The following is a 14,250-nucleotide window of genomic DNA, read 5'->3' on the forward strand; positions in this document are numbered from 1 at the left end:
TGTTTTTCAACCATTTTTGACTTCTTTCACTCCTCTAAGGTATCCTATACTTCCGTAACTTTTTTTACTCTGATATGAAAGATTTTGATTGATTTAAACTCATTTTTATTTAAAAAACTTGGGATCCCTTACTTTTGAATTGAACCTTGGTAATCATCTTGTTGAGTTAAGTCTCTGATTATTAGGTATTATATTGGTTAATTATGTTTAGTAGAGTGAGAATATTACAACATATTTCAACTCTTGCTCCTAATTTTGCTTACCCTAACAGATGTTAGCACCTTCTCCACGTCTGACCCATCTAACTTTGTTTCTCCTGTTTCACGATCTGTTCTATGAAGTTACTTATCAAAGTTCTACACCATGCGCGTGGCACAGTGAGGGAAATCCTTACTATGCTCACACACTCTACTTCAGGACTCCACTCTCCTGCTCATATCTATTTATATAACACCCCAAAGAAGCAATACAACACTTCACTATCCATAACCCTAATCGCATATTAAATTGCTAATTCATTCCATAATCAGTTATTAACATAGGATTAAAAATTTAGGATGTTATGGACCCCATCTAAAAGGTAAAGACCCTATTCAACAAGTCTAACCCTTCGAGAACACAAAAGTTCTTCAAGAATCAAACATGCTAAATAAGTAACAACCTAAGTGAAGTCTTCATAGTGACCTCCGAGGGCCTAGATGTAACACTTGCCTCAAGGGTTACCAAAAGTACACTACAACTAAATAAACTAAGTGTGGTTAATGAGTTAATCCTAAAACTAACTTAGGAAACAAACCATTTAAATTATCAAATAATCTACACAATAGCAAAGCACACATTTTAAAAACTCTTAAAAAGTTTGAGGAATTACTATATGGCACACAGAAGTAAATTGGGCAAATAGGGGCAATTAGTCGCTATCATGACAGCATTAATTTTGCAATCATGATAGCCCTCCTGGGCAAATTTTTGAGAGGTGCTGTTTCACCGCCTAGCCTCTGATCAAAGTAATTTTAAATCCCACACGTCCTAGTATTTCAAATTTCAAAAAGATCCAACGGTTGGATTAAAATATGAATACATTACAAATTTGGCATTTTTGCTATCATGACAACAGCTTCAGATCAATGTTTGGAATGAACCATTTCATCATCTGACTTCTAATTGAAGCGATTCCAAGACTCACACGTCAAACTCAAAGAGTACTACTAGTATATCAAATTTTGAAAAAATTCAACGGATGGATTGAATTTCTTGTATGTCACAACTTCGGTAACTGTTGTTGTCATGACAGCATTAAATAGCTGTCATAACAACACCTTCGAACCAACTTTCGGAGTGCACCGTTTCTTCGTTCGATATCCAATTGAGGTGATTCCAAAGTTCACATGAAGATTATAAAATTTTTACTTGTGATCCAAATTTTTGAAAAATCTAACAATCGGATGCAAAGTGCAGCTTTTTGGTAAAACATTTTTTAAAATTGTCCAAATCTCATCCTAAGGACCACAAACTTATGAGAACAATTTGGACACATCAAATGAGACTAGGAATATCTAATAGAACATTCAAATGATATAAAAACCCCTTATATCAAAATTTAACCATCCAAGTATTATTTTCCAAAATGGACCTTAATCTCTTAAAATTTACAAATCACACATGAGTAGCCAAAAACTAATCCAAACACCATATACTCATAAATATATATGTTAAATATTTTCACTTGGCTTAGAAATCCTAGTGGGGCCCATGCACTAACTCTCTCTATCTAAGGTGTATGTTTGCCTATAACACACAATTCGTAATGCAATTGCTTTGCATTTACTTGTAAAATCACATATATTTATATATATATATATATATATCAAAATAAAAATTTGCTCGTAGTGAAAACTTGGTCTACAAAATGAATCTATCAAAACCACACACCATAATCAAGTTTCCTAATCACAAGTCTATAAGCATACAAAAATTCATACATAGGCATACAATCCACACATATTCACACGCATATATATAATCACATCTTACTAGCACCCTAACCTAAATACATTACAATGCACTTGCTTAAAAGAAAGGCGTTGTAGTTTTTTACAATCTATAGATAACCCCTAGCTCTGCTCTTTTTCCTATCCACTACTGGATCCTTTGCCTGAACCTGAAAATATTAAAAAGAAAGGGGTGAGATAACCACAATTTCAATAACAAAGAAATATACATTTATCATTACAAAGTAAGCCATAGTTGAATAAATGAATAATAAATTAAACATAACATATAATTTAGTCATTTAAAATGTATGAATGCATGACATTAGCCGGTACGACCTTTCTTGACTGACAGAATGCCCCCTAGCACTCTTTATGTAACATCCTAAAACTTCAAATCTGGAAAAGTTGATTAATTAAGGGATAAATTAGTTAAAAATATGATTAATTTGTTTAATTATATTTTTAGGTTGCTAATTGAATTTTTGGGTCATATTTGGCTCTAAATTGAGTTAGGATGAAAGTCGGATCAAGTCGAGAGGCATCGGGGGGAGCAAAATTAACTTGTTGCTTGCTTTATCGTGAGCCGCGGCTTGCGTGGCGTGCGCTACGGCGCACGGCACAGCAGGAAACTTAAAATTTTGTAAATCATCAAAAATTAGCAGATTTTGGGATGGAAAACCTAGAGCACGAAGGGGGCAACTTTGGGCACTGCTAGGGCATCATTTTGGGAGGATTTTGAAGACAAATTGAGCCTTCAAACTCTTGAGTAAGTTTCCTACCCTTCTCTACCTTTTCATCTCATTTTCCATGAGATTTGGGAGAGTGAGAATTTAGTCTGATTGAATTAAGCCATGAGTCAATATTTTAAAGGTTTCTATTGACTCTAAAAGTTTAATTTAGGTTTATTGATCTTGGATATGTGGTAATAGGAAGCTACTTTCTTGTTTGGTGAATTTTAGATCAAGCCCTAACTTGATCATAAGGTGTTGAAGTGTGATAAGTTGAGATATTAAGTTTTATATTGTGATAGAGTTAGAAGGAGACTTAAAGGGATTGTATGAACAAATTCTAATCTTAACAAGCCTCTTTGTTGAGAACATGAGTGAGAAACGGGAGAATTGGGAGGTTATTATTAGCTAATAGTGCTTGTGTTAATTGAAAATTAACATATAGTACTTGTTGATGTAAATTGTGGTGTGGGAAGACTTACCTTGACACAAAAAGAAAATTAGTACCACAGGTAACTCTTTTAGTAACAAAAAGGTTGAGGTAACTAGATAATTTTCATTATTTATTACCTTGTAAAAGTTATTCTCAAGTTGCTTTTCTATGATTTGTTGAGTATATATGTATAAATTCCTTAAAGGTTAACTATTTTAGAAAATGAGTGGAGTATTGCTTTGTGAAATTCTATATTTTTAAAGTAAATGGTAAGATTTGTTATATTTGTTTGGAAAGTTGTTTATGCATGGTCAAGTGAAGATATGTAGTGAAATGTGGCATATTAGAGGGTGGGAGGTCACCCTAGTGGAGATAGTGAAGATTAAGTCCATATGGCATTGCTGACACCTCGGGACGCCAGGTACAGCATTTACTCTCCTTAGCGCCTGAAAATGGGTGCGGTGTTGGAGGCTTACTCTCCTTAGTACCTAAAAAGGTGCAGAGTTGAAGACTATACTCCTTAGCATTCGTAAGATGCGATGTTAAAATAACGACACTCCAATTACTTGTAACAGGGAGAACCAGTAGTCCAAAAGTAGTTTAAAACACCTTGGTCGGGTAGTCCTACCATGGATGGTGAGCTTGGGAGTTTGGTTCTATAAAATAGCCTACTAGTTTGGTCGGGAGTATTGGAGGACCGGATGGTTAGGGATCATGCATGCAATTTGTGTGATCTTATATGATGTGATTATGTCACTTATTTTAATGCTTATTTATAACTTGGCATGTTAATCAATAATGTAGATTATCTTAGTTACTAAGATTTTTATCTCACCCCGTGGTTATCATTTTACAGGTTCCACCAATGAAACTGAGCCAGGGAGGGAATCGGGCAAGGACTAGCATACTTGCAACATTCTTGTTGTAAAGCTCGATTTCATTTTAAGTCGTGTACATAAACTTATATGAATGATATTATATGTTGCTAACTAGGAATGCATATCATTTTGATTGGTTGCACTTGTTTCATACTATGTTGTTTTGTATTTTAGCCCAATATTATATATGATGTGAATATGTGGAAATTTTTGTGGTGATAGGCTAAAATACTAATACAAGTGCAAAGAATCTTTTATTTATGTGGTGACAATGTATTTGTAGGTATTATGTGGCAATAGAGGCCAAATAGTGCTTGTAGTGTTAATTGTGTATTTTGGCCATATTGGGCAAAATGGCCATTGAGTGGCCAAATTTTGTGTTTGGTATGTTTTTGTGTGTTTGATTGGTCACTCAAGTATATTTTGGTCCATTGGACTTGGTTTAAGCTTTACAATAGGTTAATGGTATAAGTTATGAGTTTTGGGTACTTGGATGCTTGAAAATCTCTTTAAAAACTGACTTTTGCATCCGAGTGTCTAAAATTTTCATATGATGTCGGATTGTAACGAAACTTATACCATTAGTTAGCTTATTGAATAAGCTTCGCGTGGGCGCTTGAATCACTCCAATGGAACATTAGGTGCAAAAATGGCAAGCATTCGAAGTTCATCCAGAAAAGCTGTCATGACAGCATTGCTTTCTGTGCCACATGCCGTGGCGCATGGACCACGAGCCGCGGCACATGGACCAAAACACTCAAAAATGACATTTTTGGCCCTGTTTTGAAGTGTTTTGTTTTCTAAAATTTTTCTATGCTTCCAATACCTTTATAAATCATTAAGTTTGAGCTCAAACTACCCATTTGAAGGGTTTTTATGGGATCCCAAATTTTCCAAAATTATTTCTAAAGGATTACTAGTTTTAACCCTTATATATATAATGTGAGCTTGGGAGCAATCCTTGCTCCTAATTATGATTATTTGTTATGATTGTGTAGTGAATTTTAGTAATGTCAAGGTGGACATTACACTTTAACTTGTGGGTAAACCTTATACCCACTTATACCCCCACAGGCACAAAACATAATCTAAGGCATGATTGAATCTACCAAGCTGCCTGTGCTCCTTCGACGTGAATCTTGAGGAGTCGAAGCTAACTCCCTCCCAGAACCAGCCCGACTTACTCTTCTTGTGAGGGCTGCCTTGGCCTAGGCACTTAACCTTACACTTCATATGTCAGATTCCTTCCCCCACTGAAAGGTGTCGAACACTTAATTCACTAATCACTTTAATGCATTAAGCCCACAATACGAAAGGCAACATTGAGTATTGATAGTGTGCCATAAAATATCACAAGTTCACACCTCCCTAATGATAAACTCCCACCGAGATCATACATTTTACTCTTGTCTACCTTTCCCGAATATTAACCACTTCAATACTCTTAAGTAGTATAACATATATCACTTCTCGCTTAAGCAGTTCCTTAGCCCAACTTTCATAGACAACCTTGTTTCCATAAAAATATTATTGTTAAATAAATAGAAAACATATATGCACTATTATCCAATTAGCACCCCATAAGTCCTTATAAAACACAATTAATTGCATTTAATTATTCAAAACATATAATGTATGATAGCTAGTAATATTTATTCAAAAATAGCTAAACAAAATAATAAGAAATATAAATTTTCTTGTTACCAACAAAAGAGTTTCCCCTTGTATCAAAAATATGACTTACCTTGTTCCTTGTCCTTCAATTAAATTATAGTGACAATTCCTTACAATATATAAGTGATCACATCACTTATCATGAAAAATATCATAAAAGAAGACTATAACCCATATCATACAACTTGGGTCAATGAGCCATAATTCATCCCAATTGTTCAAATATTAAACCAACTATTTTCATAACACCACTTAACCACTAAAACCATGTATTAGTCATCATTAAGCCAATTTCCAACTATACAATTTTAAATCAACTAAAAACCTTCACTTGGCATTATCAACTTTACAATTAGCCCTTATAATGAAAAAGAAAGATTAATTTAAATCTCATTAGATTCAAATAACACAATTATAACTAAATCAATAGGCTTAAACCATTAAAGAGCAAAACTCAATCCCTTAGGATCAAAATTTAAAATTTACCTCTTTCAAAAATCAAGAAAACCAAGAGCGAAGGAAGAGGATTGAAATAAGTAGTTACTATCACATAACAGAGCTCACAACGGTTACAAAGCCTCTCGAATCCAAGCTCTAGCTCCCTCTTTTCTCTTCGTTTCCTCTCTCTCTCTCTCTCTCTCATGCTCATTGTTCGTATCTTATTTTCTTTGTTTCACGCTTCTGCGTGCTTCTCATTTTTTTAAAAAAAATTGTACTAATAAATTAGGAAAAATTATAAAAAAGGGCCTAAATCTTTCTGTTATAAACAAAAACCTGGGAAACTTTGGAAATATTCTCGTAGTTAAAAAAAATAAAATCAAACTTTTGCTTAGAAAATTCAAACTATGGACCTCTATCAAATTATTCTTAATTTTAATTTAATTATGTATATTTTATTTTATATTTTTTAATTAAATCTAGGTCTTAAAAATTTCAGGATGTTACACTAGCAACCCCTCAGAAAATCGATAGAAACTTTAACTAGTCTAAAGTAGATTTTGACCCAAGTATAGGGCTAAACTATTTATGAGTGGATTTTTTTAGGGTTAAATCAAAGGAAAATTGAATGAGTAAATGAAGGAAAGGAAAAATAGAATAATAATTAAATAAAGGAAAGAAGGAAACAAAATATGGAAAACAAAATAATACAAAAAAGAAGAAAATATGGTAGAATGGCTTAAAGTGAAGGAAAGTGGAAGCAAACAAGAATAATAGAAAAAAGGAATAAGAAAAAGAGACAAATAGCAATGGACCTAGAATTTAGGATCGAAGAACCTCACCAAGTAACTTAAGAAGCCTTAAGTTATAAATTTATCTCCCAAAGCCTTTCCATATGATGATTCTTGGTACTAAGAAGAAGTTTGGTAATAGAAGCAGAGTGGGAAACAGGCTCTGATGCCAATTGATGCAGAACGGGAGAAGAGAAGGGAAAGATAATATAGAAAAGAGATAAAAGGATCAGTAGAGAGAATAGAGAGAAGAAAAAAACTTAGAGGAAAGGCAAGAAAATAATAATTCTTATTTAATTAAATGTGCGTACAAATTAAATGAGCTAAGGCACTATTTATGGGCCTCAACCTTAACCCTAGAATTAAATGTGATAAATTCTTGAAATCCTAAAATTAAATAAAAAGATATTACAATAATTAAAACAAAATATTTCAATTAATAAAATACCCTAATAAAGTATATTCAATCTTCCAACATTCTTAAATCTTTAATATCTTTAATTAATTCTTTTTCTTTTTCTTCCTATTATATTTAATCCAAAACAACTTAGAGAAATTAAAAATAAAATACCTTTACTTTTATCTTTCCCAACACTGCATTAAACATTCCAAGATATCCCAAGAATAATGAATATATAAATATCAATTTGGCCCCTGAATTACCAACTCAAATATCTCCCAAAAACCCTCTAAATTTTATTTTAACTTTCATTGTAAAAAACACATGCTTTCCGTGATTGTTTAATCAATGATTACATACCTATTATATATATTTTGCCACTTTAAATCCAAAATCCTCCTTTTTCAAAAATTTATCAAACACCCTTTCTAAAGGTTTTCTTATATAATCATAACTAATTACTCAATTAAAATGCAATCTACTCTTAAGCCTTTTGCCAAAATCTAACACATTACTATAACTTATAAATTATTAACCATATAACTCTTGAGAATCTAAAATTCAAATAAGTTTCCAACAGCTTTTTGAATAAATTCCTTCATAATACATACAGAGTTTGAATTCACCATTAGGCAATGCCTAAGCCTGATCACAATTCTTGTGAAATTAACAACATTGTAGATACATGATCATTCAAGCAAAACACATCTTCATCAATTTCATTAGTAGATTAAGATTTCTAAATTCCTTTACTCTCTTAAAACACCCAACAACATAATGTGAGAGAAATTCCATCCCCTCACTCCCAATATCACAGCATCCCAATAACAATAATAGAGCCACATAATCAAACACATAGGAATGCCATAAACAGAAGAGAATTTTGAATCCTCACCTCAAACCAACCATGATGAAGTAAGAGGAAAATTTTGAAGCTCCCCCAAACCAAAACAATGTTGTGAGCAAGGAAGAGGAAAGAACACACCACCACCTAAACAATGCCAACGGAGAAGGATGAAGAGAAGGAACTAATAATGAAGTAGAAATAGGGAGGAAGATGGACCGTACCTTAACCAAACTCCTTGTGATGGTGAAATTTTAGCAACTCAACTCCCATGCCAAGTGGTGGCCAATTGAGAACGAAGAAGGAAGGAGAAGACAAACATAGCAGAAGGTTCTCGATTCAAAGCTTCACTCTGTGGTCTCTAAAGAGTTCAATAGATCGAAGAAGACCAAAGAAGAGAGTGAAAAATCTAATTAGGGCGGAGGACATAATTGTAAGTTCATGAGGTAGAAACAAAAGTAAAACTCCTCTTTTAAGCCACTAGAATTCAAACACAAGATTAAAGACCTGGCAGATGATAAGTTGGCTTAAACTACAAAAAATATTGTTTAGAGACGCACAATAATCCATCTCTAACTAGTGATAAATCTGTCTCTAAATAAGTAAAGATAGATTTAGAGATTAATATAATAGTATCTCAAAAAGAGGCATCATAAATACTTCAAGACGGATTTTTTAAGCTATCACTAATTAGAAATGGATTTATTCTATCTCTAGATAAAAAATACCGTCTCTAGTTTTCATAAAAAATCTATTCCTATAAAATGCTCTAAAAATTATATACAATAATAAAGATAAAATAAAACAATCTCTAAACCCTTCTCTAGAAAAATGAAAACTAAATTTATTAGGTCTCTCAGTGCCACATCACTTGACACCTCACTAACCACTTGCGCATCTGCACGTGTCAACTCACAGGAGAGGGGTCTCTCCATTTTTTCCCCTCCATTTCCCTCCATTTCTCCAATCCCCACCATTTAAATTATTTTATTAAATAATTTTTTTAAATGATAAAATTAATGAATGATGGAGATGGGGGAATGGAGGAAAATGAAGGGAAAAAAATGGAGAGACTCCAAATCCGTCAACTCACCTACCCATGTGTGGGTCAACTAATACCACATCACGCCGCATGTTGCCACCTCATGACATATCAACCGCCACTACTTGCCAAATCACATATTTGTTACAAAATATGCCAAAGTCAATATTTGATCCCTTAACCTCCCACTTTCTAAGTCTTAAATCCTCATTCTTTGTCAGTTGAATTAAAATATACCTATAATTATTATGTGTGAAATTAAGTATATGTTACTTAAATACGTACACATATATAAAATATTATATTATTAAAAAGATATACATATATTTTATTTTATTTTCAATTATTAATATGATAAAATTATTCATATGACTATTTATATTACATTTTTAATAAAAAATTTTTTTTAGGAAAATGAACTTAAAATAAACAAGTTTGTAATATAAAAATATTATTTTTTAAATGGAAATAATTAATTATATAATTTATTTAAAAATATGTATTATTTTAGTTTATATTAAATATTTTTTTACTTTTATCTTCTCGATATTATTCTCAAAAATTAATAAATAAATAGTTAAAATTTTATGTTCTCCTAAAATAGTTAAATGTTTCCCATTATTTTTTTATAAATAAATTTAATCTACAATTTTTTAAAATTATTTTAATAAAAAATAATTATCACTGTACAATTTTTGTTAATTGTCATTTTGAACAATTTTTTAATTTTTTAATAAATACTAATAACTTTTAAAATACAAAATATTTAACTTAAATGTTTAATTTAAATATATTTACATGAATTTTTGAATTTAAAATTTTTTTAAACAAAATTATATTTTATCAAATTTATTTAGTATGGAACAAATTTAAAATTTAAAATCTTAGAAATATGTCGTGTGTGCGTGTATATTAGTACATAATTCTATTTATCATAAATTAAATATTATTTTATTTATATAATTTTAAATTACTCCCTTCATTCAAAAATATAAGGCATTTTTTGAAAAGTTGAATGTTCAAAAATATAAGACATTTTTAATCTTTTGAGATGTAATCATTCCCTTTTTTCTAAAGTGCTCCTATTAATAATGAATTTATATTTATTGTAGGGTATTTAATAAAAATAAATATGAAAAGATAAAGTTAGCTAAAAAGTAAGTAACTACTTTATTGGAGGATAAAATTTGATTAAAAATATCTTATATTTTTTAATGGAAGAAATATACTATATATTAATAAAATAAAATATTTTCTGATATACTTCAAAATTTGTTTTTCTTTTCTACTTTCTACGCTAAAAATGAACATTATTCACTTTCACATACATATAATTAGCATAAAAATGATATTTTGCATTAAAATAATTAATCCTAGTCATATAAATATTATTTATAGTTATTTCAAATGTATTTTTATTAATTCTTTTTTATATTCAATTTCATAGATGTTTTGGAGTTTAGATTTTTTTGTCCTCATTTTAACGTGTTATTATAAAATATTATCAGTGATTTCTTTCAAGGCAGTTTTGTTATTTGGTAAAAATTTATTAAAAATTAAAAAAGCACTAAAGTAAAATATAAATAATACAAAAGAGATAAACATTCAATCAATTATCGTTATAAAGTAAATTAATAAATACTAAACAAGAATTTATAAAATGAGAATGATTAAACTTAGAAAAAGAGGAAAAGAAGAAGAGAAAAATCTAAATGATATGCAAAATATTTTCAAACACTCAAAAAATTCTAAAGATAAATGTTTTTGAACACAAACATCTAATTTTTGTCATTTGCATTGAATGAGAAGCTCGCTAAACAATGATGAAATTTTTTCTACATCTTTAAAATTAATTTTTATTTTAATATATTTGAAATATGTATTAAAACAATTGATGATAATCCAAAAAATTAAAAATTAACAATATAACTTCATTTTTAAATTTTTCTCTACTTTGAATTAGAGATACGTTGAGAAATTAAAATAATTCTATCTCTAATATAATTATTTCAGTCATCTCTATTTTTTTTTTAAATTACTAAAAATAAAATTTTGAAATTTTGAAGAAAGATAGAGAGGGAATTAGAGATGGTTAAATTTTTGTCTCTAAATAAATGTCACAAATTCAGTCTCTAAATTTTTAAAAAAATGTAAAATTAATATTAGAAACAGATTTGGAGATGGCTATTTTTGACATTTAAAAAAAAAATAGGGGCATTTTTTTGGATTGGAGGTGATTTGAAAATAAATCAAATAACCTTCAATCCAAATAAAATGCCCCTATTTTTTTATAATTACGTACTTTTTAATATATCTTATAATATAAACCATCCCAAATATATATAATATCAACTCAAGTCAATTCTTTAAGCAATTACTTAATTAAAAGCTCAATAGCATTGCATCATGCCGGACATGTTGAGGCTAAGAATATACTTGTCGACAAAATCAGAACCCAACATAAGTAGCTCTAACACAAATGAACAGAGACATGTGCTGCAGATTTGGACAAAACACAGCAACATTGGCCCCATGAGCCGTCAGTAACTTGGCTGAAGATTCATAACAGCTTTTTCAAATATGTGATTTGCCAAAGAGATTTCCCCTCATGATGAGAAAATATCATTTCTTATTATAATAGATTACATCAACAATGCATATTTGGATTCCCTGATTCTCCTAGGAAAGTTAAAATGCATTTTGCAGAAGAGAGAAAGAAGAAAAATAAGCGTATATGGGTACCAGGAAAACTAAGAAAACTCACTCAATTCTTTTCATTAGTGCCTCTATTGGTGGGCCAAAAGTTACTAAGCATTCTTTTGGGTTGATTTGGAAGACCATGAAGAGCCTTGAGCTTAGTGTTTCTCTCAATTCCATTGGGGGTAACACCATGTTCATCCAAGTCATTATCGTCAGCAAGCTTCATCCTGAGAGTTAGTAACACAACGCACATTATCCTATAGGCAATTTACTGACATCTACTCGATCTCTTAGCAACCAAATGAACTCTTACATCATCAAAGCCTTGAGCTTAGTATGTCCAAGGACAAGTTGGAGAGTATGTTACTTCAACTTAATTACAACCTCTCTATTTTAGGAACAGATTTTTAAACAAATAATAGTTATTAATATATAAAAGATGTGCAGATGAAATTCATTATCAATATATTTGTTGGCATGTTCTGTAGACATAGTGGAGCATACACACAACAATAATTACAGCTTAGCATACGCGATAGTGAAGGCAATGCTTATAAGAACCAATCTCAAATTTATTTTATTTGTTCCTAATTAAACATCATTAATAATTATTGATATATCTGAAAGTTCAAATAACTTGTGTAAGCAGCAGGTCATACAGCACCAGAGTACAAACCTATGGATTGCTATGCAATGTTTACTAGGTGGACCGCTCGTTTACCTCTAATCATTCAAGCATAATTTTAATGATCCCCACCTTAACCTATCTATCTACTAAAAGAAGGTGGTACTTTGCATTATTTTGTTTTCTAGTTTCGAAGAAGGGTATCAAATATGAGCTTCAAACTACGAGTATTACAAGTTTGAAAATGAATTGCCTTGCTCATTGTTTGCTTGTTTTATATTTTAGAGAATTTTGCTCAAGGATTTAGTGCAAAACCTCTTATAGTAGATTTTAATACATACTCTATATCTTATAATCATATGTTGTCAAGTACATGCAGCTCCAATACAATTAACAGTCAGCGCACAGATATAGAACTTCCAGCCACAGTAGATAATAGTCAAACAAAGTGGGTAAAAACTATGTTTTTTATCATGTAACATGCTTTCTTTCATGCTGTCTCTAGAGGCCAAGTCAGCCCATCAAATAAATTCACATTTTCAGAAGAGAATAGTTTAAAACCCCTATTACTATCAATTGGCTACAATGTTTTAGCCCAGATACTTAGCAAGAACTTAGAGAAGAACCCAAGACAGCTCTTTTAGTTGATTGAAAGTTGAAAAAAAATGAAGTGCAAATTTGACATCACCAATTTTTATGTCTGACTCCAATTGAAACGAAAGTACACTGAAAAAGGAGCATTTAAAGTATTTCACTGTAAATCAAAACTATGCAAGGAATGATAACCAAGATCTCAAACTGCAAATCCAAAAGTCATTTTATTATGATGCTCAAGTATTATTGATAGACTTTAAAAGAAGATTAAAATAACAAGCAACACCTCTAATCTATTTGAGTCATCTGTAAGAGTGATATTGGCTTCCACTTTTGCAGCAACTAAGCCAAGCAAGAAAGTTCCAACGCCAAGCTACGTGAAACCAATCAAATGAATAACAGATGAATATAGGCCAATCCTTGAAATAAAATCATAACAAAGTAACAAAATCATATAACTGAGGGTTCACGATATTTGGAATCTTGAACATATGTGCGGCTAGAAGATTGGGGGAACACATTGAGTGTGAGAAAAAAGGAGGAAAACGAACCATTTCGAATAGCGGAGACTTGTTTGAATATTGAATCCTCAACTTTGCTATCGAATGAAAGGCCGAAGACTTGTTCGAGTATAATCTTGTGATCATCAATCATATGGCCCCGAATCTGGAGCGGCCAACACGATCTGGAGCAGGAGACGACAAAATAACACGATCTAAAGTAGAGAAACCCAACGATGGCAAAGCAGGGACACTGAAGAGAAGAGGATGAGAAGAGTCAAAATGTTTAGGTTTAGAGATGGAAGAGATGGGGACTCTAAAGATTTGAGGGTTTGAAATTTAAAATCCGATTATAAAAATAATCAATTTAAATATATTAAAAAATAATTTTTTTAAAATTTAAAACATATCTAAACCAGTTATAAAATATAACCAGTTTAATTATATTATAAAATAATTTTTTTAAATTAAAATACATGTCTAAAGCGATTATAATTTATAATCATTTTAGATGTTTTTTTAAAATAAAAAATATTTTAAAATATAATAAATATTTAAACTAGTTTAGATATTAATTTCTAAACCAGTTATTAAGAGAACCAGTTTAGA

At 30.8% G+C, this 14,250-nt stretch overlaps 1 long non-coding RNA gene across 3 annotated transcripts; it reads right to left on the reverse strand.

Moving 5' to 3' along the window:
• Positions 1-1,903: 1,903 nt before the first annotated feature.
• LOC129320566 (uncharacterized) lies at positions 1,904-13,957 on the reverse strand. 3 transcript variants are annotated; one of them, XR_008595805.1, is made up of 7 exons: positions 13,693-13,957; positions 13,428-13,514; positions 11,987-12,149; positions 8,405-8,541; positions 8,232-8,327; positions 6,988-7,099; positions 1,904-2,161 (listed from the first exon to the last, which is right to left on the reverse strand). It is a non-coding gene; the product is annotated as an uncharacterized LOC129320566 (long non-coding RNA). The 3 variants fall into 3 exon arrangements; XR_008595806.1 differs by lacking the exon at positions 6,988-7,099 and having other exon boundaries at positions 13,693-13,956; XR_008595804.1 differs by lacking the exons at positions 1,904-2,161; positions 6,988-7,099; positions 8,232-8,327; positions 8,405-8,541 and having other exon boundaries at positions 11,601-12,149; positions 13,693-13,947.
• Between the last annotated feature and the right edge of the window lie 293 nt (positions 13,958-14,250).

This window comes from Prosopis cineraria, unplaced genomic scaffold (genome assembly GCF_029017545.1).
Source record: "Prosopis cineraria cultivar Desert tree isolate PC_DT_omini unplaced genomic scaffold, ASM2901754v1 PC9, whole genome shotgun sequence".
NCBI classification, from domain to species: Eukaryota; Viridiplantae; Streptophyta; class Magnoliopsida; order Fabales; family Fabaceae; genus Prosopis; species Prosopis cineraria.